Raw genomic sequence first — 26,060 nt, 5'->3', positions numbered from 1 at the left:
TTTTAGAATTTGATGGATATTTTTGAGAAACTATGAAAACAAAAAGTTAAAAAAATAAATTTAAGTTAGTAAATAAATATTTTTTTATTTTCAAGTAGGTAGACGTGCCTATTATTATATTTATGTTAGTGTCATTTTGATGTTTATTTCTTGTGGTTCATGGATTTCTCTTTGATTCACCCTTTCTATCATTGTCAAACCCATGGAAATGTGAACATATCAAAAGAAATATCGACGTAAATTTAAATTCTCGTTTTAACATAAAGTTTTTATTTTTATTTTTAATTCTAAGAAGTTTAGGTGTAAAAATTGAATTAATGAGAGTATATTTTAACATTTTGAAAGTTTAAAGGTATTTATGAAATTTTTCAATAGTTCAAGGCTATTATTTATTTTTAAAAATAAAAATTTAACGGTTTTCATCCAAAACTAATGGTAAGAATATTTTGAACCATTTTCTAAAGTTAAAAAATTTAAAGACATTTTTTAAACTTTACGAAATTTAGAGATATTTTTGACACACAAACTACAAAGTTGAGAGATTTTTTTTTTCATAATTTAGTCTTATAATTATTATAATTAAGCCTGAGAGTCCAATTTCATAACTTTTAAAAGTTGATGGGTTCAAATTTTGGAAATGAAAGGTTTAAAGATTCAATTTGCAATGGGTGATTTTTACAATTCGTAGTATTTATCCTTTTACATAGTACTATATCAATGTAAAAGTTGTAGAGTCTAATTTTTCGTATTTATTTAGGTCAATAATGTATAAATATATTTTATTAATATTTTGAGAGGTCAATAATTTTTAGGTTTTGGAAATGTCGTGTTTCACGCCATTTTGCTAAAAGACGTTGGAATTTGGAAGTATATTATTTAATATATATAACCATCATGGAAAGGCCCTACCACCATATAATTGAATTCCAAATTCCTCGTGTTCAATATTTCCCATTTTCATTTTCATTTTCTATTTAATATTAATAAAACTCATATCATTGTATTTTTTTAAATTACAAAAAAATAACAAATTTAAAAAGAAATAACTTTTTATAAGTGTTTGACAGCCATTTGATATCACTAATTATTTCTCATATTTGACATATTCGCATTATACAAAAGAAAAAAGAGTTATGGACTTGTTTTTCTGAACTTTTGTGTGATTTGATGCAATTTCCTCTAATATATGCTTTTAAGTAATTTTCACCCTTACATGTTATATAAAAAGTTATAATTTTTAAATTTGTGTTAAAAATTCATTTCAGCGATGAATTCGATGAACGATTCAGACCTATCACATTCAAACAAATTTCAAATTAGTGTGAATATATTGTTGTGGAATAATTTTTTTTAACTGGATTTGTCTTTTGGTTGATGCAAATATAACTTCCATGTCCTTAAATTGTATTACTAGTTGATTTTCTCAATTAAAAAGTTATTAATGAAAAATTAACTATATTCATTTAAAATCTTTAGATATAAATTAGATTTGTAGTTTGTGTCAAGTTAGATTTTGAGATACATAATTCAATAATTACGTCCTCAGTAAGTAGATTCAATAATGCTCGATTTTAATTTTTCGAATTAACGAAATTGGTTGAATATTTAACTGAAACTGATGCGATAGTTTTAAAATAGGATTATTTTCAAATATAACAAAATATATTAAAATTGAATTTTTACTTTTTTTTTTTTTAGTGATTGGACTGTCAAAGACTATTTGTGTCTTTGACTTTTATTTTTTTTATTGAAAAAAAATCCTTCAACCTCACCCTATTTCCACTTCTTTTATCAAATTTGCAATTTGGGTTTTAAAACATGTGTTTGAATCCATAAAATTAATCTCTTAAAAAGACCATTAATATATGTAATAATAGACAATTGATATCATATACTTCTAATTTTTAAATTTTGGTTATGTGGTGGGGAATGTTGGTCGATCCAAAGGGTGTGAATGTGGATATTAATCAACATGTCAAAGTTTCAAAGTGATAGAGGTTGTGATGGAAATAAGTAATTGATTGATACTTTCGAAATATTTAGGAACTCATAAAATAAATATTAAAATCAAGAAATGTTTATTGTGTGATGAAAATATTATTTTATTTTTCTTTAAGCCCTATTTTTGGGGTATTGACAACGAAAAGACAGTTTGCTTATTGAATGAGACACACCAATTTTGTATGTGTTCTCTCGGGGATAATTGTGAAAATATTAAATTATAGATATGTTCGGATACGGTGGGATAGAACCAAAATATTTACGAATATAACAAAGTTTCATATTCTATTAATGATAGACATTGATAGAATAGACATTGATACTAAGAAGTGATCTATCAATGTTTGCATGGCAATATATATTTATCATTATTAGAATTTAAAATGTTGGTATAATTTGTAAATTTTTTAAACAACTTGTATATTAAGTATAAGAGTTAAATTATTAGCCAAATTGTAAAATTGAAAAACAAATTCTTAATTTTTGAAATGACCTAGTTTCGAAAGCATTCGTAAAAGTAGATAACAAAATAAGAAAATTAGAAATAGAAGGGATATGGTAAGTTTAATTTTTAGACTACAATAAAAAAACTAATTGGTTTACTAAACTACTAAGAATGTTTTGTGTATAATTGATGGGTAGATACAATTTTATCTTTTTTATTTAAATAAGTCTCTTTAATTTTGAGATTGATTAGTTGCTTAAATTTTTTAAATTTTAGGTCTATTAGTTTTCTAAACTTAAGTTAAAACATGCGTCTAATGATTGATCTTAAAACTCTTAGTTTTATTTCAAATAGATCTGCCTTGTTTGATAACCATTTTAAACATAATGATTCAAATCATACCCAATATTGTTAACCAAGATGCATGACAAACATGCATACCAAGTAATAATAACATAGATCGTTGAAATACACAAATTAGTAACAAAGTTTAGTGCAATATCAATCAAGTGGAGTAGGTGGAAAGGAAAGACACTTTACTAATATAAAGTACCTATTTTTGTTGAACAGCTTCTAGAGTGATTCATGCACAACATATCTACATATAACTTAGACTTTCTCTAAGTGCGATAATTTCTCCATGGTTGTCCCTATCTTTCTTTGTCTTATAAGAAAACAAAAATAGATTGTCTTGTACTCTCGAGTGTAAGAACTCCAATCCTCCCAATAAACTTGGCTTCACATGAGCTAACCAGAAAGAACTTCTCAGTACAAGTTGATGTGGGTAATGTTATTGGACCTGGGCAAAATTGTCTAAGAAGCTCAATAAGGCATTAAAAATTGAAAGAAGGATATAGCTAGTTGGAAAATAATCCAACCCATAAGGCCCAATAGAAGGACCAATAAAAAAAAGAAAAAAGGAAGCAATGGGTCAGAGATCAGCATGACAAGATCACTTGTCTCGTTTGGTTTGGTAAGTCCTGAAAACCCTCCTAAACATATTCTTAAACGTGATCCTAAAAAGATTATTGTATGATAGCATATAAGCATGTCATTAGGAGCTCCTTGAGATGTAAATGAATTAGACAAGCATTTGCATGAACAAAGGATTAACATAATTAGCAGTTATGAATGATTTTACCAATTCACAAACAGAGTGCTGAAGTCAAGCATGAGTCTATACCAAAGGTACAAGAAAAAGGAACACAGTGAGAAACAAATTTACAAAGAGTGATCAAGAAAAGAACAAAGGTGAAGATGCACGATGTCTGAGGCTAAGCAAGCACCCCAGAAAGCTGATTTAACTCAGAATCCAAAACTAATTATGTCATACATAGGGAAACATGTACAAGAGGCACATCAATCTAGACTTGGATGCCTTTCCCACAATTTTTAATAGTTTTCACATACCTAGCTATTCTTTTTCTTACTTTTTATAACTAGAAATAAATTGAAAAAGAAGGTGATTTACCAAATAGATATAAAGATACCGACAATATCAAAAAATAAACGTAACAACCAAAAGTAAGAGAGATAAAAGACACTAACATGATAAGAGTCTTCGTGTAAACGCCCCTACATTTTGGAAGCTTTTGCGAAAGAATATCCACTAATATGACAAGAGTTTTGTTGAAAGAAAAATTCTTTATGCGATAACCCTACGCGATATGCGATAAGGATCAAGCTATGCGATTGATAGTTTTGAGTGATGGAGTTATCAAATTTTGTAAATTATGTTATACTACTGAACATGACTACATGTAAAGCCAGCTATGCGAGATATAATAAATAACATGATCTTTATCGAATAATTAAAAACTAAAACATTTTATTACCGTTTTATATTGAATTTCCAACATAACCTCTCCCTTAATTACAAACATTTCAAAAATTAATTTCCCAAATTAATTGGAAATTAATTTCCAACATCTCTCTTTCCTCACTTTATATAAACTCCTTTCATTCTTCATTTTGATAGATGAGAAAAAGAAGAAAGACTTTTTATCAAGCTTTCTTTCTGGGAGATTTCCAAGAAAAATAGAGTGTCTATTTTGAGTATTGTGAATTCCGATTAGTTTCAGTGCAAAACTAATTGAAGAACGAGACTATTTTATCCTACGGACGATGAGGCTATCAAAATTGTTTTGCACAAAGGAGCAAAGCCACGAAATGTCTTAAAGAGAACAAGATTCGTGACCCAGTCATTTTCTAACAAGTTTTGTTTTTGCAGATTGCATTCTTTTAACTAAGCGTTTTGACTAGTAGGCAAGTTCAGTTGGCGAGAAGATCAGTAGGTGAGATCATTTGACGAGGTGATCAGTCGGCAACTTAATTAGGCAAGATACCAGTACATTACTCGAGATACAAGACAAGACAGCACGCATTCAGTCTAGGCATTTTGTCTAGGCGTTAAGGCTTCTCAAATTACTACTCTTTCTTGACGAAGTGCAACAACAATTTTAAGACGTTCTCGTTCTGATGTGATAGTCGAAAAATTCCAAGGCGATTTGACGTCCTCTGACCTTAACCGTCCTTTTCACTTTGAAGGAGCACACTTTACGAGATGAAAGCAAAAGATGTTGTTCTTCCTCACTTTGAAGAAAGTTGTTGCCACATGTACCACTTAAAAACCAGAGGTTCCTAAAACTAACCCAATGGAGGAACAAATCAACAATCTTACTGCATGAACAGAGACAGACTTCATTCGTAAGAATTTGATTCTTAATGGTCTGACTGATGAGTTGAATGATTATTACAGTACCATGTCTACTGCAAAAGAAGTTTAGGATGCATTATAGAAAAAAATATGACAGTGAGGAAGTGGGATCAAAGAAGTATGTGGTAAGTCAATACGTGCGATATCAACTGACTGATGATAGATCCGTAGAGGCTCAATCACATGAAATTCAAAAGATAGCACATGAAATTACCAGTGAAGGTATGCCGCTTGACAGTCAATTTCAAGTTGCGGTTATTATTGACAAATTGCCTCTTCTGTTGAAAGATTTAAAAAATATTACAAGGCACAAAACCAAGGAGTTCTTGTTGAAAAGTTCCATCACGAGTTTAAGGATAGAGGAGGAGACAAGTAAACAAGACCAATAAGAAAAGGTGAATGTGATTCCCAGAAAGAAGTCTACTGCAAGTTCTGAAATTAGATCTGAAGCCGAAAGGAAACAACAAGAAACATAGATCCAACAAACAGAACAACTCACAGAAACCCAGTCTAGAAGTACGATACTAGTAGTTTTCTATAACTGTAATAAAACTGGGCATATAGCTAGAAATTATAGAAACAAAAATCGTTCTGCTGTGCAGAAAAACCTGGTAGAGGAAGATTTAGGAGCTATGATCACAAAAGTAAATGTGATTCGCAGGTCTAAAGGTTGGTGGCTAGACACTGGTGCATCACGTCACGTCTATCACGACCTTAGCTTATTTAGAAAATATAATGAGAATAAGGATAGGAAAATCCTTCTAAGAGATCATTGACATCTAAGGTCGCCAGTGATGGAAAAGTAGAACTGAAATTCACATCTGGCATGGCGCTTGTGCTGAAGGAAGTTCTGCATACTCTTAAAATTCAAAAGAATTTGATCTCTTGATATATTCACAACAAGGATGGCTTCACATAAACCATAGAATCAAACAATGTATTTATGGAAAAGGGTTAAGCTACCGATGACATGTTTAAATTGAATTTGGAAATGAATAAGAAATTATCTTCTGCTTACATGTTGTCTACTTTTAATGTTTGGCATGCTAGACTCTGTCATGCTAATAAAAGACTAATTACCAATATGAGTAGGTTGAATATTATTTCTAAGTTATCTTTGTCTGAATTTGAGAAATGTGCATGTTGTAGTCAAGCTAAGATAATAAAGACTTCGCATAAATCTGTAACTAGGGTAACAAAGCCTTTAGAATTAATTCATTCTGATTTATGTGAATTTGATGGCACGTTAACTAGGAACCGTAAAACGTATATTATAACCTTTATAGAGGACTGTTCCAACTACACTTTTATTTGCCTAGCTACTTAAGAATAAAAGTGATGCCTTTAACATGTTCAAAGTGTTTCTAACTAAAATAAAGAATAAGTTTAACAAAAGAATTAAGAGATTTCGTAGTGATAGAGGAACTGAATATGATTCAATTGCTTTCAATGAGTTTTATAACTCAAAAGGAATAATACACGAAACAATTACACCTAATTATTCTTCTAAAGTGAATGAAAAAGCTGAAAGGAAGAAGAGAACTCTAACTGAGTTAATAGTTGCCATCTTACTTGAATCAAGAGCAGCACCATCTTGGTCTAGTGAAATAATTAAAATAGTTAACTATGTCCTTAATAGGATTCCCTAATCAAACAGTAAAACCTAACCATACGAAATCCTTAAGAATAAAATACCAAATCTGTATTATGTTAGAATATAGGGATGTCTAGCCTATATTAGAATACCTGATCCAAAAAGAAGAAAACTAGCTAGTAGAGCTATGAATGCCTCTTCATAGGATACGTTGAAAAGAGTGAAGCCTATAGGTTCTATGACTTAGAGAACAAGGTAATCATATAATTAAACGAGGTAGATTTTTTCGAGGATAGATTTCTTTTTAAATCTAGAAATAGTAGGGGCTTAAATAGTCAAACTAGTTGAGGCTTAAGTTCAAGTAGTCTACCTTCAATTAGGATCCAAACCCAAGATAAGGAAGTAGATTCCAAACCTAGAAGAAGTAAGAGAGCTAGAACCGTAAAAGACTTTGGAAAAGACTTCGGAATGTATAACGTAGAAGATCCAAAAGATCTAATAGAAGCCTTATCCTTAGTAGATGCCAACTTATGGCAATAAGCTATCAATGATGAAATTGACTCTCTTGAATCAAATAGGACTTGGCACCTAGTTGACTTACTCCCGGATGTAAAGCAATATGTTGTAAATGGGTTTTGAGGAAGAAACTCAAACCTGATGGATCAGTACATAAGTATAAAGCTAGACTAGTAGTAAAAGGTTTTAGATAGAGGGAAAACATAGATTTCTTCAACACCTTCTCCTCAGTCACTAGAATCACCACAATTAGAGTGTTGGTTTCTATAGTTGTCCTGAACAATCTCTTAGTACATCATATGGTTAATAAAATTGTCTTCCTAAATTGTGATTTAGAAGAAGAGATTTATATGGAACAACCTGAACGTTTCATAGTTCACGATCAAGAATTTAAAGTTTGTAAAATAGATAAATTCCTCTATGGCCTAAAACAAGCTCCTAAGCAATGGCATGAGAAAGTTTGACAACTTAATCATGTTCAAAGGATTCAAAGTAAATGAGAGTGACAAATGTATCTACTATAAGACTAAAGATAGGTTATGTACTATCATATGTACGTAGATGACATGTTAATCTTTGGATCAAACTTGTACGTCAAAAATGATGTAAAATCAATGTTGAGTGCAAATATTGACATGAAAGACTTAGGAGAAGCTAATGTAATACTAGAAATCAAGATTACTAGAACTGAAAAATGAAATTTACTTAGAACAATCCCATTACACAGAAAATATCTTAAAGAAGTACAAATAGCTGGACAGCAAACCAACTTGTACACCCTATGACTCAAGTGCTAAATGGTTCAAAAACAATGGTGACAGTGTAAACCAATCCGAGTACACTAGTATCATAAGAGTTTATGTAACAACCCAACTCTTTATACTAAGCTGAGATCATTACTACTTAAAGGGAAATAAAAACTCTCTAAAGAAAATGAAAAATAAAATTATCTTTTACAGAAAATCTCAAATATGCATTAAAATCATAAATTAATAAATAATGTAGAAATAAATCTAAAATAAACTCCTAATTCGGACGTTATCTTTTTTTGAAGAAAAATAGTCAAAGAATACCAAAGAATACTGAAATCATAACTGCAAAGTAAAAGCGGAAGCAAAACGTTTTCCTATGGCACATTACAGTCACTTCTTGTCATTTGTCGGCTTTCCTTTACCCTTACCTCTGTCTGAAAGATTAAACATAGAAATAGTGAGTATAAACATATACTCCGTAAGGGACCTACGACTAGTTCCACTAGGTGTCTGTTAACTTCCCGTTAGAGTCTTGTAAAGAAGTACCTCTAAACTGGTGCATTCCCAAACACACGCAATCTAATGATCCTGTAGGAACATCTCTGGTCTTCGATGAACCCAAAGGTACAATTTGGACAAAACTAGTCTTTGGTGAACTCGAAAAAACACTTAAGACAATCGAGATGTAAGTGATCCCGTTGGACCACTCATATACATAACATCTCATGAGACTGATGATCCTGTCGGACGACACAATCATAAAAATGTAGTGATCCTTAGGGACACCCATGTAGGTACGACTCAAATAGATAAAGTTAACAGAACACACTATCCATAGCATGTAGCACATCATAACATCATAAACATGGCATGAGTATTAATCATAATGTTCTAAATCATTAAATTAATATTTCATGCATTAAAATTAACATCAACAGTCATCATCATCAACATAACTTAGTCATAACTATTAGTCGTCATCATATGTCATCAATACATTATGCATTTAGCTACATTAATGCATAATAAGAAAATCACATGCAAACTCTTAACCTCATTATGAGGGTCCAGTAGGAGAATCTCTCACCTGGAGATTAGCTTAACCAAATTATTCCTAACAGCAACAGTCAAGCTTTCCAATAATAAATCCTAAACAGTAAGGAGAAAATATACTAAATTCAATAACTTAACAATTGTTTAATGATCCAAAAAATCAATTTAATTCAACTTACCCAAATCTGAGGTTGAATTCCAATTCAACCGTAATTGAGAAAAAATCAAAGCTCTCAGTTCCTCCAATAAATTCTAACCCAGCCTTCATAAAAATATAATCCAACTTAAATGAAATTCCATCATAAAACAAAAATTTATTATGAATATTTAATATTAAAGTCAAATATTATTAGATGTCCATAACCTCCTTAGGTTACAAATTCATCCAATAACCTCCCCATCAATATCTATAACTTTCTTGTCCCCTATTTATGTTTGATTTTGTAACCATTATTCTCACAACCCTATAAATAGAGGTTGTAGAGATCATTTGTATACACACCACAATTGAGTTCAATTGTCTTCTCTTCTCTATTCTTCTTTTGTGTTCTTATCTAGTTTTTGGTTCTTTATTTCACAACACGTTACCAGCACGAGTCTCTACTAATTTGAAGGTTTTGTAGCAATTGATTTTGACTCTTGTTAAAGACCGGCTAGAATTATTTTCATAGTTTTTGAGGTATTTAGAATTTCGTCCAAATATGGTGAGTATTTTGATTTTTATGATATATATATATATATATATATTGTAACGCCCCGAATTTTCGAGGTAAATTTTATCTTTTGTGGGGATACGAAATTTTTTTGAATTTAATGTTTTGTAAATTGCTATAATAATAATATGATATTAATTATATTATTATTATTATTTATTATTATTATTATTATAATTTATTATTGTTATTATTACTATTATTTAATATTATTATTATTATTATTACCTTATTATTAATTAATATTATTATTAATTATATTATTATTATTATTATTATTATTAAATATTATTATTATTATTATTTAATTTAATATATATATATATATAAAATAATTTTTTTTAAAAAGCTCTAACGCGCGTTCCCCCCCCCCCCCCCCGACTTCGTCTTCTCCTCCCTCGTCTTCACGAAAGCCGCAACCGCCGCACGTTGCCTCATTTTTTTCCGCGGCAGTGGAAGCTCGACCGTCGTCTGAACTCCGCCAGTTCTTTGCCTTGCCGTTCGACGCCTCACCTCCACCTTAGTTTTCGTTCGGTTTCGCCGTCAGCCCTTCCAAATCTCCACTTCGTACCCAGCAAACGCCAACGCCGCCACCGTCCGTTCGCAATCACCGTCGTGCATCCCCTCCATTGGCCGTCCGCCGCGTTGAAGCAGAGTCCGTCATCGGACTCCTCCAAGCCGCGAAGCATTTCCGTCGTCGAACGCCGAAGACCGATGTTCATGGTAGCCCCGGTTCCAAGCTGACCCGACCCGAGACCCGCTTCCAGCCGAGCCGCGAGCCACAAGCAGATCCGAGCCGAGCCACGAGCCACAAGCCGAGCCGAACCGTAAGCTGACTTGAGCCGAGCCGCGAGCCGAGCCGCAAGCCGAGTCAAGCCGAAGACCGAGCTGAGTCGCGAGCCACAAGCCGAGCCGAGCCGAGCTGTAAGCTGACTTGAGCCGAGCTGCGAGCTGAGCCGCAAGCCGAGTTGAACCGAGCCGAGCCGTGAGCCAAGGCCGAGCCGAAGGTGAGCCAAGGCGAGCCGAGCCACCTAAGCCATATTTTCCTCCCTCCACTTCGGGTCACGGTGAGTCTTCGGTAAGGATTATTTTGATGAACTTCCTAATGTTGCTACGTCCGATTCGAATTTGAATATTGGAATAAGATTTGGTCCCACCTTTTCTCCCTTAAAGGTATTAAGGAGTTGACGTTTAAGTTCTCGGGTTCCGCGGCAGGCTTGTTTGGAGATAGCTGTCCTTTCCTTGGGTAAGTCAACGGATGTTGCTTAGGACCATTTAAAAGGACTTCTACTAGTATCATCGATTAAAACCTTCGTGTTTTCGTTTAGGTGGATCCGTTGAGCGTGGACTCGATCGAGGGGCATAACCGAATTTCAGGTAAGGGTTTTCCTACTACTGGACCTCGGATCGAGGCTGGAAACATAGTAATCCACAGAGGATTACAAGTTAGTAACTGTACTGAATAAATGTATGTGTGTTTGACTTTTAAGTATCGTTGTTATGCTCTTGTCTGATGTAAAGGTATCGCGACCGCTAGTTGTAGCTTGTGTGCCATCGGGTGTAAGGAGTTGATTACGGATAGACCCCGATGTCGGATGTTCGGTATAGTGTAGTTATGTTAATGGGCTACGTTGTGGATTGGAATTGTATGTCGATGAACCTTAAAGTTTTACGGTTAGGTACGTGGTAGTCTTTTGTCTGGACATGGATTATGGAGTTTGGTCGGGGAAGGACGGTGAGTCCGATTTTGATTGATTAGTTGACTGGATCTAGGGATTATCACAATGATGTGTGAATTGGAAACGCATATAGCAACTGAGGATGTAGTTGTTTAAACCTATACTACCCAGCTAGCGAAGCCTATGGCGAAACTGTACTATGAGTGTTGTTGGGGTATGACTGTTGTAGACGGTTTAGTATGGACTGAGGGGTAACGGTTAGCTTCATCTATGGGGTAGTGTACCTTACGGATATGTGCAACCTTCGGGAGCACTAGACTGATATGTGCATCCTTCGGGAGTACTAGACTGATAGATGCATCCTTCGGGAGCACTAGACTGATATGTGCATCCTTCGAGAGCACTAGACTGATATGTGCATCCTTCGGGAGCACGAGACTGATAGGTGTATCCTTCGGGATCACGAGACTGATATGTGCGTTCTATGGAACCACTAGACTGTTATGTAGGGTACCCCTGAATAGGAAGTTAACTGTTGTTCCCTAACGGGCCCAGTAGTGGGTCCCTTACTGGGTATGTTTATACTCACCCTTTTCTCTTCTTAAACTTTTCAGGTAAGGGCACAGCGAGGGGCAGACCGACGAGGGGCAGGAAGGATGCGTGAAGGCCATATGGACGCGTCTGATTTTCTTATTGCTTCTGCTGATGTATTTTGTTAGAATATTTACCTTTGTGATTTTGAGTTGATGACCTGAGTTTTTATTTGAAACTTTTGTGACTGTGATTTAAAATAGGGCCCGATATTGTTTTTTTGTAATATTTCTAACGTTTTAAAAAATCGTAACCGGTCTGTTATAAATTTTTATGTTGTGTGGTCGAGTCTTAGTACTGAGTAGTGACCTCAGCTTAGTCCGGAAAGTTGGGTTGTTACATATATATATATATATATATATATATATATATATATATAAATATATATGTATTTGGTGTATTCATCATTGATCTTCTCATCACCATCATTCATATTTCTTGATTACTAAGTATGCAATAAATGTTAAATGTGAAATTGTTTGCTAAGATACATTTGTTATTAGTTTTATAATTTGATTTGATCTAATCGAAAAACTTTATTCATATTTTCATATGTTCGACAAAATTTACATGTACTTTATCCTTATACTTTTGTAGAATGACTAAATAGAAAAAAAAAATTACGATTGCATAGATTTAATGAAAAACTATCCTTAATTTGGTTTCAAGTTATGTATGACATTTCATGGTTAAATTTTGTGATATTAAATTTTGGGTGCATGAGATATGTATATCATGACATATGTGTTGAATAAGTATATATTCAAACTTAAATGTATATATATGTGTGTGGTTACTATTTTATACCATAAATAATTTTCATATTTGTTGAGAGATAAAATTTATGTTTGAGAAACTTAAATAGCCTTGTTTTGAGTGATCCAAAAATAGAAAAAATATTGAATAATCAAGTATTTTTGACTTTAATTTTTTGGTTAAAACTTATAGATTTGTCAAATATGTTATATCATTTTAGATTTATCTTATAAATGTTCTAATGTAATTTAGATTAAGGTGGTAAATCATGCCTTATATTTAAATATAATTCTTATATTTGAAATATTTGATTGAGATGTTTTTCTAATTAATTTATATGAAAGTTTAAATTAGAATATTTATTTTCCTAATTGGATTTCTTTTTATTTGACAAATATTGTGGTAATATTTATCTTCTATATATATACACGTTAAGATTATATAATGTTAATGTTGTTTTTCAAATATGAGAATAAATTCTCAATGTTGTCTTTGAAACTTATTTGATTGTTAAATATTTAAATTATTCTCATGTGAATTTTATGAGTCTTAAAAATTTTATATGCAGTGATTATATATATTTGATTAAATTCTCTTATGACAGTTTATGAAAGCTATGTATAATAGCTAATTACTAACTTAATGTTGATTTAATGCACCTGAAGTTGCATAAATCAATTAGTGCTCATTGTTTTTGTCGTGCACCAGTAGTTGCACATATCAAAACATCTTTGCTCTTACAATAACAATTTGATAGAGAAAGTTTGAAACATTATATATTGAGCATATGTTTCTATAAAAAAAATGGTAAATTTTGATCAAATAATTTAATAGCATTCCCTGAAGTGAATGTTACAATATTTAGTAAGATCGAAATTATGTTAATAGAGAATAAGAGTTTATTTGATTAGAACCATATGAGAATTTTATTTTCCAAATATGTTTGGAAAAGATACAATAATCTTGTACTTGTCGTACATTAAGAGTCTATTTGAAAAATTAAAATCCTTAACGATGAAAAGGAGAACGATGTATGAAAGCAAACTTTGATAAATTATTTGTATCTCTCGAAGAAATCATAGTTTTATTTTAACCTTATAAATATGATATTATTCGGATATCACAGATTACTTACAATCTCTTGAAGAGATGATTATTCTTTTTGCCCATTTATATATGGATGAAATATTTATATTTCCTTTTAATCTCTTGGAGAGAATAAGAATAATCTCTTGATATTTATGTGTTGCATATAGTACATCTATGCATATTATACTTAAAACTAAACAATACATCTTCAAGATTTGATAGTCTTTATATACCTTACTATCTTTGTAAATCTATCAAAGAGAAGTTTAGTAAACTGAAAAGGTATATGTTGTAATCGATATCATATCTAGAGAGATTGACTATAAGAATAATATATGATATGCATATATTATATATAATCTTCTGTGGGTAGTGCATAGAAAATTTGCCTACTTTTACTTCTCAATTATATTACACACACATTCGTGTCATTGATATATATGCAACAACGGACCTGAAGTTCATTGATCCAAACATAATTTTATTTGACATGAGAGTCATTTTGGGTCAATAATGAAATTAATGTGTGATTGGAAATATACATTGACATCTATTGAAGAACTAGAAGATTCTTTCATGTAATAAATTGTCAAGGAGTCTCTTGTTCTCAAGAGGTTAATCATCAAACTCTCACTAGAGAAATTTGAAATTGAAACTCTCACGTTTTTGAGAAGAGATTCATGGTTTATTAATTCTTGTTGGCCCATCCTATTGTTGACCAATAATATACTTATTGTTTTGATTTAAGAATGTTAATGAGTTTGCATCCCAAACATTTGATAATTGATTGAGATAAGTGAACGAACATATTTGTAACGCCCCGAAAAATTTAATTTCTTTTATTATTAATGTTAAGTGTGGTTATGGAAAATGTAAATTTTGAGGAACTTTGTCTTTTGATTTGTGATTAATTAAAGTTTGGAGTTTTTATTTTGGTTGGTTTTTAATTGTTTTAATTGGAAATAAAATGGTGAAGTCTTGGTTGTTAATTAAATGATTGGTTGATTAAGGGAGAGATGTAAGGACCAAATTGAGAATATTGGGGGATTTACTTGGAGAGAGAAAAAGTTAGTTTGATTAATTAAAGGAAAAGAAAAAGGGTTTTTTTTTTCTTTTATAAAGGAGCCTTGGGACCCGTGTTTTGGAAAATCAAAAAAAAAAGAAAAGAGAAAAGGAGAAAAAGGAAAAGGAAGAAACCCTAGCCGCCGCGTTCAGCTTCGCCGCTGTCGCGTACCCGATCCGCTCAAGCCTCGTCCATCAGCTCAGCCGCTTCGCCGTCGGTGTTCAGCCAGATCGATCGAAAGCTAGCCGCGTCGAGTCGAGAGTTGCGAAGCCGCCGTGACAAGCAAGCCGAACCCTATCGCCCGTTTCGCGCCACCGCGTTGAGTCGAGAACTTCGGAAGCCGCCGCGTCTCGCCAGCCGAAACTCGTCAGCAAGCCGTCGTCTTCGCTTCTCTCCGCGCCGCGTCTCGCTAGCCAAAACTCATCTACGATTCGTCGCCGAGCACTGCTAAAGCCAGTCATCGAAGCCGCAGTGTTAGCCAGATTGCCTCGCGCCCCGTTCACGCGTAAACCCAACCCAGCTGAGCCTCCGCCCCGCGACCCGCAACCCGCGTCCGCACGCGCACAGCACCTGCGCCCAAGCCGAGACGCGTCCGCGTCTAGCCGAGCCGACCCCAGTCTTCAAGCCAAGCCAGTTCCTGCTTCTCTAGCGAGCCGATCCGCCTGCCCTTGAGCCGCCAGTTTGCTCCGGTTCCTTTTCCACCTAATTTTTGGTAAATTGATTATTTGTTTTGGCTTACCCAGCAAGACTCAATTTTTGGACACTAAATAATTTAGTTTGGACTAAATCAAATTAACTCTTTTAAGGATCACCTTGGACGATTTGACTTGGAGCGTTGGATTTCTTCAGTAGGGGCTCAAGCATTGCAACCTCAACCTAGGGTAAGTTATTTAGACTGAGTTTTTGGGCCTCTAGTCGTTGGTGACTTAATTATGAATTTTGGCGTTATTAAATAGTTAGGACCTCGTTGCTTGGAAAGCACGCTCGTCTTGCGGTTAGGACTCGTCGAGTAAATCTCCAGGTAAGAGATTTCTACTACTAGCTCTATGTTTAGAACTATGAGACCACATACACCTTCAGTTGTGCATGTTAAGGACTAGACTGTATGACACGTGTAATTAATGAGAGCATGATGCGATTGATGATATGGTTACATGATGACATGATATTGTGATGACATGAATTGTTATGATTGTACGTTGGTTGTTGAGGTGAAAAGTGAGATGATGATTAGTGGGTTATGATTACATGATGATGCTACGTGCATGTATGTTATGGTTAGGGTACTTGTTAGCTTAGCCTATTAGAGTCGTACCTGCATGGGTGTCCTTCGGGATCACCACCTATTTAGGACTGTGTGGTCCGACGGGGCGCCAGTCTAGCATGGATATAGATATGACTCGAGTGACTCGACAGGGTCCTCGCATCCCGATTGTCTTAATGTTACCCCCGGGTTCACTACAGACCAACATGTCCTAGGTGCTCCCCCGGGACACCGAAGACCAGATTTTCGTTCCTACGGGAGCGCATGTTGCACGTGTTCGGGAACGTGCCAGAGATCGGGTACCATTTATAGGACTCTAATAGGAAGCTAACAGGCACCTAGTGGGACTAGTAGTGGGTCCCTTACTGAGTATTTTATACTCACTCTCTTCATGTCATGTTTTTCAGGTAGAGGTCGAGGTAGGGGCAAAGGCAAGCTGGCAAGCGACCAGAAGTGACCGTGGCGAGCCATAGGGATTTCTGCTTCCGCTTACACCTGTTTTTTACGTTCAGTGCCTGAGTTTTATTTTTCTTCACTATTTACTATTTCATTTCTTTAAAAGTATATAGGGCCCGAGTAGGACTTTAGTATTTAATTTTATTTTTGCATATTACTTTGATTTGATTTTCATAATAAATTTCTGAAATTTTATTCGTTTTTACTAAACTTTGTGACTTAAACCATGTGTTTTACATTTAGTAATGACTTCGACTCAGTATAAGGAGTTGGGTCGTTACAATATTGTAGCATATGTTTGAATAGAAAAGCTTCTAAATTTGTATGAAATCATGTTTAAGATGATGAAACAATTAAACCCCGGATGGATGATATATTTACTACACAATTTGCTAATTCTCATTAATGAGACATTTTTTCCAACATTAGGGGGAGAAATTAAGAAAATGTTGGAAAAATAAATTGAATAAAATGTATAAGTATTGTCTCATTTTGATCATCATACAAATTATTTTGAACTAGAAGTTCAAAAGATATCTCATTTGGAATAAAATCATATCAAATCAAATGTAAGAAAGTGACCGAGTTATAATGGTTACAAAGATACGATCTAAGAACGATATCTTAGTGCCACAAGTTGTCAATACTACACGCTTGAAGCGTGATAGGCAAATGTGAGTTCCAAAGAGAAAGATCCTTAAAGAAGAAATAGTCAATTAATGATCAGTTAAGGATATGGATATTCTAGAAGAAATCCTGAATATGAGTACTCATGAGAATCTTAAAGTAAAAAGAAAAAAGGATGGTAAAGAGATCTCGATAATGACAAGAAATAAAACCATACTTAAATAACTTAACAACATTTTTGCATACAATGTTGCTCACGATATTATTTATGAAAATAAGTAATATGTACTTAGACATATTGAACAATGTTGCGACAATACAAAAAGGATTGGCTTATGTGAAAAGAAACAACCCAATCAAAATAAACTAATATGTTTCAAATCGTGAGAACTAGTTAGACATTTAGAGAATGTCGAACATAATGAATACAAGAAAAGTGTTTGTAAGAAAAACAAATAGAAAGTGGGACAAGTTCTACACAAAGAATTGGTATTGGTTATATGAGGGATACATATTCTCCTATGGTGGATACAATACCATGAGATATCTAACATATTTTAGTGTGTATGCAAAGCTTAACATACACCTTATGGATGTAGTCATTATACATTGGTATGAACTTATTAATAATTATATCCCTGAAGGATTAAAGGTTATGAATTCATATGATTCAGTAATAAGAGAGTTATAAAATATTCCAGACGAATATCATAATCTCTCATTACATTTTTGTTGATAAAAGGGTATAAACATAACCCCTATTTGTCCAGTTTGATGATTTGAGTAGAAACTCCTGAAGATATTTCAAAAACAATAGAATTTCTCTAAAAAGAATTTGAGATTATATGTTTTGTCTTAACTTGCAAATAAAGCATAAAGCAAATGAAATTGGACTAGTTATATCATTGAACTTTCCTAGGGTGATTCATTCACTTGGCCACGTGGAAAAGAAAAAGGTTTTATATAATTTTGTATCAGAAAGATAACAAAGAACTTGAGGTCGTGAAGAACCATAATTTTGAGAAATAAGTGCACTTGTATCTTTACTAGTTTATTCACTATCTGTTGTAATAATTTTAGTAATTTTGTTACGTAAGAATAATATTTCTCCAAAAAAAATATTGAAATAGAATTAAACTATGTTATATTTAATTTAAGAATTATTAGCTTACAATAATTTATTCTAATAGATCTAATTGTGATCTAATTGATTATGAAGATACATGTTATTTATCTAACCCATGCGAGCTAGATCTTACACGAGTTACTCAATACATATAGAAGAATTTTTTCTATATTATGGGAGCTTATGAAGCTGATCAGAACAACTACTTTAAATCATGCAGCGATATTGGTGATGTATGTACAAAACTAGCCAATAATGTTCTTATGTGAAGACAAAGCATCAACTGATGACATCAATATTCAACAAAATTCTTCAAAAGACAACATGACAGACTTATTTACAAAGGCAATTACCAACTCCGTCATTTGAAAAAGTTTAAGCACAACATTGAAATGTGACAACTCGGAGAATTCAAGTGATGTACTCATGAGGGGGAGTAAAAATAATGCATTCTTTTCTTGACTATGGTTTTTCCAATTGGGTCTTCCTAGCAATGTTTTTAATGAGGCAATTATTAAAGTATATAAAATGATGTACTCTTTTTTCTTCACTAGGATTTTTTCCCACTGGGTTTTTTCCTAATAAGGTTTTAACGAGACATTTATTTTATATAATATGGACATCTAAAGGGGGAGTATTATGAATATTCAATATTAAAGTCAAATATTATTAGATGTCCATAACCTCCTTAGGTTACAAATTCATCTAATAACCTCCCCATCAATATCTATAACTTTCTTGTCCCCTATTTATGTTTGATTTTGTAACCATTATTCTCACAACCCTATAAATAGAGATTATAGAGATCATTTGTATACACACCACAATTGAGTTCAATTGTCTTCTCTTCTCCCTCTCTTCTCTATTCTTCTTTTGTGTTCTTATCTAGTTTTTGGTTCTTTATTTCATAACAAAATTAAATTATTTAGGATTCAAAATTAATATTTTTTGGGTATACCTAAAATCAAATCAAAACTTACAAAACCTTACCAAAAATAAGGGAAAAAAGACTAAAAATAAGCTTGGTGGCTCGAAAATGGCTTGGCGGCTTAATTAAAAGGAATCGGCTCAGGCGGTGGCTTAGAGGGACGCATGCGGCTCACAGCTAAAAGAGGAGAAGGCGCGCAGCATGACTTGCGGCTGAAGGAAGCTCGACTTACGCCACATAGCTCGGGTTGCTGATGACTTGCGTGCGACTCAGATCATAAAGACGCGGCTCGCTGCATCTCGGATGGACTCGACTAGGATGCGAAGAATGACTCGGACGATTGACAGCATGCGATGATCGAAAATTGAAGTTGATGACGACGCTGGCATAAAACAAAGGGCTCGGTTGGAAGCTTGACCGACGGTCGACGACTATAAAGGAGATGCGACCGACGACATTAACTGAAGGCAATGACGATGGAACGACGCAGCTGAGATTGACGAAGAACTAAGGCACCGACGGATCTTGATTGGCGATTGAAGGTTGATTTGGGTGGCTAGGGTTTTGGTGGATGTGAGAAAGAAGATGAATGAATGGTAACACACGTAAATCGAGGCCTATTTAAGAAATAATAATAATAAATTGATATTCTTTTCTTTTCTTTTTCCCTTTCTTTTAAAAAAAAACCTGCCCCTTCTCTCTCTTCATTTTAAAACAAATCAAATCTCCTTTTTAAAACTCAAATATCTTCTCTCCTTATTAACTCTTCCTATCAAATCTTCTTTTTATCTTCTTTTCTCTTCTCTCAAAATAATATATCTTTTCTTAAATAATTATATTACCCTCAATAATATAATTATTCTTAACATTTTCACAATTTAATTAATTACATATACATATATATGCAATTAATCATAATTTCCTTAATTTCACCAAATATAGATCGACCAATCCCATTTCACTTAAAACAAATATTTCATGACACCAAAAATTCTAAATCTTCAAACTAACTAAATATTGTCCCATAATATTTAATAAATGCTACATCCCACAAAACCAAACAATTTCAACAATTAACTCAAATAACAACCATAATAATTTCAACATGCATCATTAAAATTAAACTTAAGATAATTAAAATTAAGATTACCTTATTTTAGAGCGTTATACTTAACTAGTAGACCTAGTTCAGAATAGAAAGAGTAATGAGATATCTTAAGAAAACTCAAAATCTAGGATTACATTATGAAACGATCATTTCAAAACAATCATTCTTTTATAAGAACCATTCAATACAAACATTCATTTAGAAGGATCACTCACAAACACTTGAGACTCCACTTTTCCTCTTTACTTTCAGCTTCTTCTATGCTGTTGAACTCTTTAAATTCCCTTTTCGATGAGTTATCAGAATGGTAGCATCTTATGCCTCTTTTTCTTTTGGCCTTTTCTTCTATTTATAGTGACTTTTCACATCGATGGGTCATTTCCCCACTTTACACGTGTCACCCTTTCATTTCGTCAAGTTTTGTAGCCAACCCAAACTCGACATATAAGTCCAGCATCAATTCTGAATACACTTTCCTTGAGACACCAATGTTATCTCGTTGGAAAGCCAAACTTCTCATCCTTTGACTTCCTTCTCAAGAAGTTAGAGAACATTAACTTTGCCTCAGTGAGTTGTTCGATCATCTATTCGGTGTCCATCTTTCAATAGTACGTCTACATTATCGCAACTGCACTTAGGTGTAGGCATTTCTCCCCACATCACCATACCTTTTGCCTAACCTTTAGCTTTTTCCGTGTGCTTCTTCATTGCCAACTCTCATCGCGTTGCTTTCTTTAACGTGATAACACTTGGGCTTACACGATTCTTTCTGCATCGTCTCTTCTCCAATTGCATCCCTTATCGTTGAACACCTCTCTTTTCCAATTAGTTAAACTTACCTTTCTTGGTGGACCTCTTTTTCAATAGGACTTCCTTTTAAATTAGGGCATCACATCTATTAACTTCCTGTTAGGAACATAATAATAGTGTCGTGTGTCTAATGGAGCACAACTGAGCAGATGAGAACATACAAACACCCCTAATCGTGTGAGTGATCAAAGATACACAATCCATAAACATGTCTAGGATACGTAGGTACACCCTTAATCGTGCAAGTGATCCTGTTAGAACACTCGGCCTAGTCATGAGAGTGACCCCATATATACAACATAACTGACACCTAACCGTGTATGTGATCCATATATATCCCCTAATCGTCTGCATGATCTCGTAGGAACACCCCTAGTTGTGCGAGTGACCCTATTGATAGCAATACAATACAGGTAGGGTAAAAAGCTTAGTAACCAAAGTTAACAGACACACCACAGTCCAAAAACATGTAACAATCAACATAACATGGTAGGAATCATCAGTCGTAACAATCTGTCACTAGAAGAAATATGACCTTTAATGTCAGTTGGAAAAAATGGAAACGGATCTTTAATGTCGCTTTTTAAAATGCGGATGTTTAATGTCAGTTTTAAACCGACATCAAAGAGAAAGGATTAATGTCGGTTTAAAACCGACATAAAAGACCCGCTGTTTTAAAACCGACATTAAAGATAAGAATTTAAAATTTTGTCTTTCCTCACTTATTTTTTTAGGGCTTCATATATATTCATATATTTAGTAAGAGATGAAGGAGAGTGTGAGGGTGAGAGGAGTGCAGCCGACAGTCACCATAGAGAGAGAGTGAGTTTTTTCCCTGCAATCCGTGAGCATCGTCGCCACTGGCCGATGAAGTATTGACGGGTTGAATTATCACCATCGTCACCACGACTCCCAGTTCACGCCATGGCTTATTTTCTCCTCTGCTCCAATCCATTCTCCATCTCTTTCCATTTTTCTACGTCGCCATCATGTTTTTCAGCCATTTCTGCAATTCATAGTAAGTCTCCCTTCGTGAACTTCCCTTTCCCTTCCTCTACTCGACGAGGTCGAATGAACGTCTTTGTCTAATTCTAATTATTAACTTCATTTCTCTTTCTACTTCATTGCTTGTTGTGAGATTTATTCAAATGGGTCATTTTTTTCTCTCGAAATCGATAAACTATGTGGTGTTTGAGAGAATTTTCTTGCTTGCAGTCATTTGTTCATCAGGCATTTTGTCAAACAGTTGGCGTCTTTATTTTAAGACTCGATCTTTTAAGTTCTTTTGTCAAATAGTCAATCTCACCTTTTTGGTCAATCTGTTTCAGAGTAAGTTCTTTCATGATTGCTTTGTTTTGTTTTCTTGTTTTCAAAAATAGATTCGATCAAATGTGAAAGAATCTGAATAATAGATCTATGACTGTTTAAGAAATCATGATTGCTTTGTTTTTAATCCCTAATTAACCAAGGGGATAAGGATTAGGTTCCTCAAACTACCGAGTACCTTTACAAGAGAGTACAAGAATGCGATGGGGATGTGAGCTTTCCCAATCATAAGATGCAGATTAACAATAACTTCTCCTACACATTTTTTTTCAAGATGAATAATGCTTCAGTCTCATAACAATAACAATAACAATAATGCTTTAATGGTTAAGATTTTTTGTTCTTTATTTGAAGTCTAAACTTTTTTTTTTGTTTGTCCTATTAGTTATAGTGTTGTTTAGGATATTTGCATATTGACTAGACTTCTAACAATGTTTTTTAATTTGCATATTGAGTTTAATGTCTAACAATGTTTTTACAGGGTGGAGGAAGGAAACCATGGAATAGTATGACTAGACTTCTAACAATGTTTTTTAATTTGCATATGACTAGACTTCTAACAATGTTTTTACTTACTATGTTTCATTTTTTTTGTCACTAATTGAGTGTGTTACTCAAGCTATTTAGTTTTGGTTGGTTTATTTCTTTGGTAAGTTTTATACTTTTTCATTTTTGCTTTTAAGATAACAATACATTTAGTACATCAATGTTTCTAGGCCAATGAATCAGAGATTCCTCTCCTACATGAATCTAGTGGCATTACAATGGAAAATGGAAACTAAATTGAGGTATATTTTTCCATGTTCCCCTTTGTTCTTTCTTTTGTTGGTGCCATATTGATTCTCATCTGAAAATATCAGGAAGAACGACGTTATTATATGTTGCAACGACTCATGTTCGACAGAAACTTTATATATTCTATGTCTTGATGGACTCTGATTGGCAGGCTTGTTTCAGTTGAATATTTTTTATCATATAATGGTGGACAAATTTAGTTAACTGTAGCATTTTTTTTTCTGTATAATATATTGGAAAATAATCTTGTGTATTTCTTGTCATTTGCATAATGTGATTAGATTAGTTTTATGGGAGCTTTAAATGGACAAGAGTAAACAAATTTTAATCAGAAAAGAGGTCTTTGATGACAAGTTGGGACATGCGGGGCAGTGGAGAAATCCTTTTGGGGTGAATGGTGAAGAAAAACTTTGACGAAATTGGGAAAATGGTAGGATGGATGAATGTCATGAACATGAGGAACCAAAGGATTAGAGGAGGAATTGGTGGAGAGGAGGAAAAAAAAGGAAGTCATGGGGAGGCAGGCCTAGGATACAATTAGAAAGGGAAGGCACGACTTATTGGAGGGTCATCATTGCTGGGGTGTGAGCAGTAGGTGGTTTTCTGTCGAGCTTTATTTTAGATTTCATTACCTCATACTCCTTCTGTTCGCTTGTATTTTTGTATTTTTTTCGTTTCTTCTCAATTATAAGATCTTGATTTTTTTATATTAAAAAGACCATTGCTAGAAGTAATCAGATTTCCATCGTCAATGGGATGAGGATGAGGATGAGGGCTGTACTTGTAGGGAGAGAGGTTTGAAATGAAAATGTGATAGTTGGGTAAGAAAATAAAATGATCCTGCTAACAACCAAATCAACATTAGAGACTCTGAAGAACCAATAGAGATTACTAACAGGAATAGTTTCCTAAAAAGGTGTTTTCCCCTTCCAATTCCATTGTTTTGTTCGTGTATCTTTACCCAAAAACAAAAAGAAGATTTTATACATTGATATAGTTCTTTGTCTTCTTGTTCAAGTGAGAATTCTTTTCTATTCCATTGTAGATTTTATGTGGATAACAGAGCAGTCATTTCCCATTTATTTCATCAATGGGCCAAAAAGAAGGCATTTCAAGATCCTAAGAGGTTGATTGATAAGGTGATGAATTTTATGAACATATAATCTAAAGTTTGATTGTTTCTAGATTATAGTTAAAAACTCAGTTCATGTTTATCACATTAGTAATTGCTCTAGCTAGTTTGAAACATGAATAAGCCACCATGTGCAGAATTTGTAATCATTGTCTAGAGTAATTCTCAGTGTTAACAGATGCTGATGTGTGAATAAAAGATCATAGCATGCTCTTCGATGAAGAGTTTGTGATTGACCATAATTGTATGGCAAACTGTACTTTAACCTTTCACATATCTGCTATTATATTATGATTGAAAACAGAGAAGGTCCCAAAGGTAAGGAAGAAACTAAAGAATTAGCAATCAAATAAATGGGACTATAGAGAGTTAAATAATTTGTATGTCTGTTGCACTGCTGTATTTGAACTTCTATGCTTTGATGATCGATAAATGTGACAATGGAAAGTTAAATAATTTTTTTTTCCATAACGTTACAGGTTGGCTTTGTAATTGAGGAACGAATGAGAGTGAAGAAATGCAAAACCAAGGTTAACTTTTTACTAATTGGGCTAGTTTTCCTTTTAATTTGATATGTAATGAAGCTAGCACCAGTTTTAATTGTTTTGGCCACAGTTCATGCAATAGATTATCGTAAACAGGTGAGGTAACATAGAAGTTGGCTCTTTTTTATACTTCATGCAATAGATTCCTTCTGAATTCAGTAACAAATATCCTTTATTTGAGCTTATTGTTTATTTCTCTTTAAAAAGAATTTCCTCTTGTGAATACAGTGGCAACTTTAGAATTTGCAATTGTTTTGTCAGTATGTGAGAACGCACCTAAAAGTCACATTTTCTCCAGGGTCAAATGCTAACTTTAGTTAAATATTTGCTGCTACTGTATCGTGCCTTATTGCCTACTCCTGTTTGGTATCGTTTAATTAATTTAGTTTCTAGATATATTGGTAGAAAGTGGATGATATTATGAGAATCTTTACTTGTCTTGAGACAACTTGAACTTGTTTCCTAGTCGTGCATCGAGGATTGATATTTCTCATTTGAGCTTCGTCCTATAGGATTCTTTACTTGCCATGAGAAAACTCAGAGAAAAGGTTGATCTGGAGAAGAGTCGAGCAAAACAGGATTGTGATGGTGAGGAAAAGGAACTGGAAGTAACCATCAGAGCAAAAAATAATGCTTGGGTCATTTCTCGTATAACAAGAGGGAAAGAGCTTTATATGGCTCTGGAGAAAGCCAACGAAACCCTACTTTATGCCTCTGATATGGTGGAGAAATTCAGCAACAGGTATTATCGGTTTTTTTTTATTTTATTTTACTTTTCAGCATGAATAGCTTTAAACACTCGATAGCAATAGTCATGTGCAGACCTGAAAACTCACACATCACTAATCTAATAGGCCATTTTTCAGCCAAAGTATTGCCAAGAAAGTAATTACAGAAGATTGGACATAGCCTACACTGAGAAATGTTTTCTTTTCTTGGTTGAAAGCAAGATATCTTAACCCAATTATAAGCATT

This window comes from Cucumis melo, chromosome 2 (assembly GCF_025177605.1).
Source record: "Cucumis melo cultivar AY chromosome 2, USDA_Cmelo_AY_1.0, whole genome shotgun sequence".
Classification (NCBI taxonomy): domain Eukaryota; kingdom Viridiplantae; phylum Streptophyta; class Magnoliopsida; order Cucurbitales; family Cucurbitaceae; genus Cucumis; species Cucumis melo.
Note: the sequence above shows the minus strand (reverse complement) of the source record.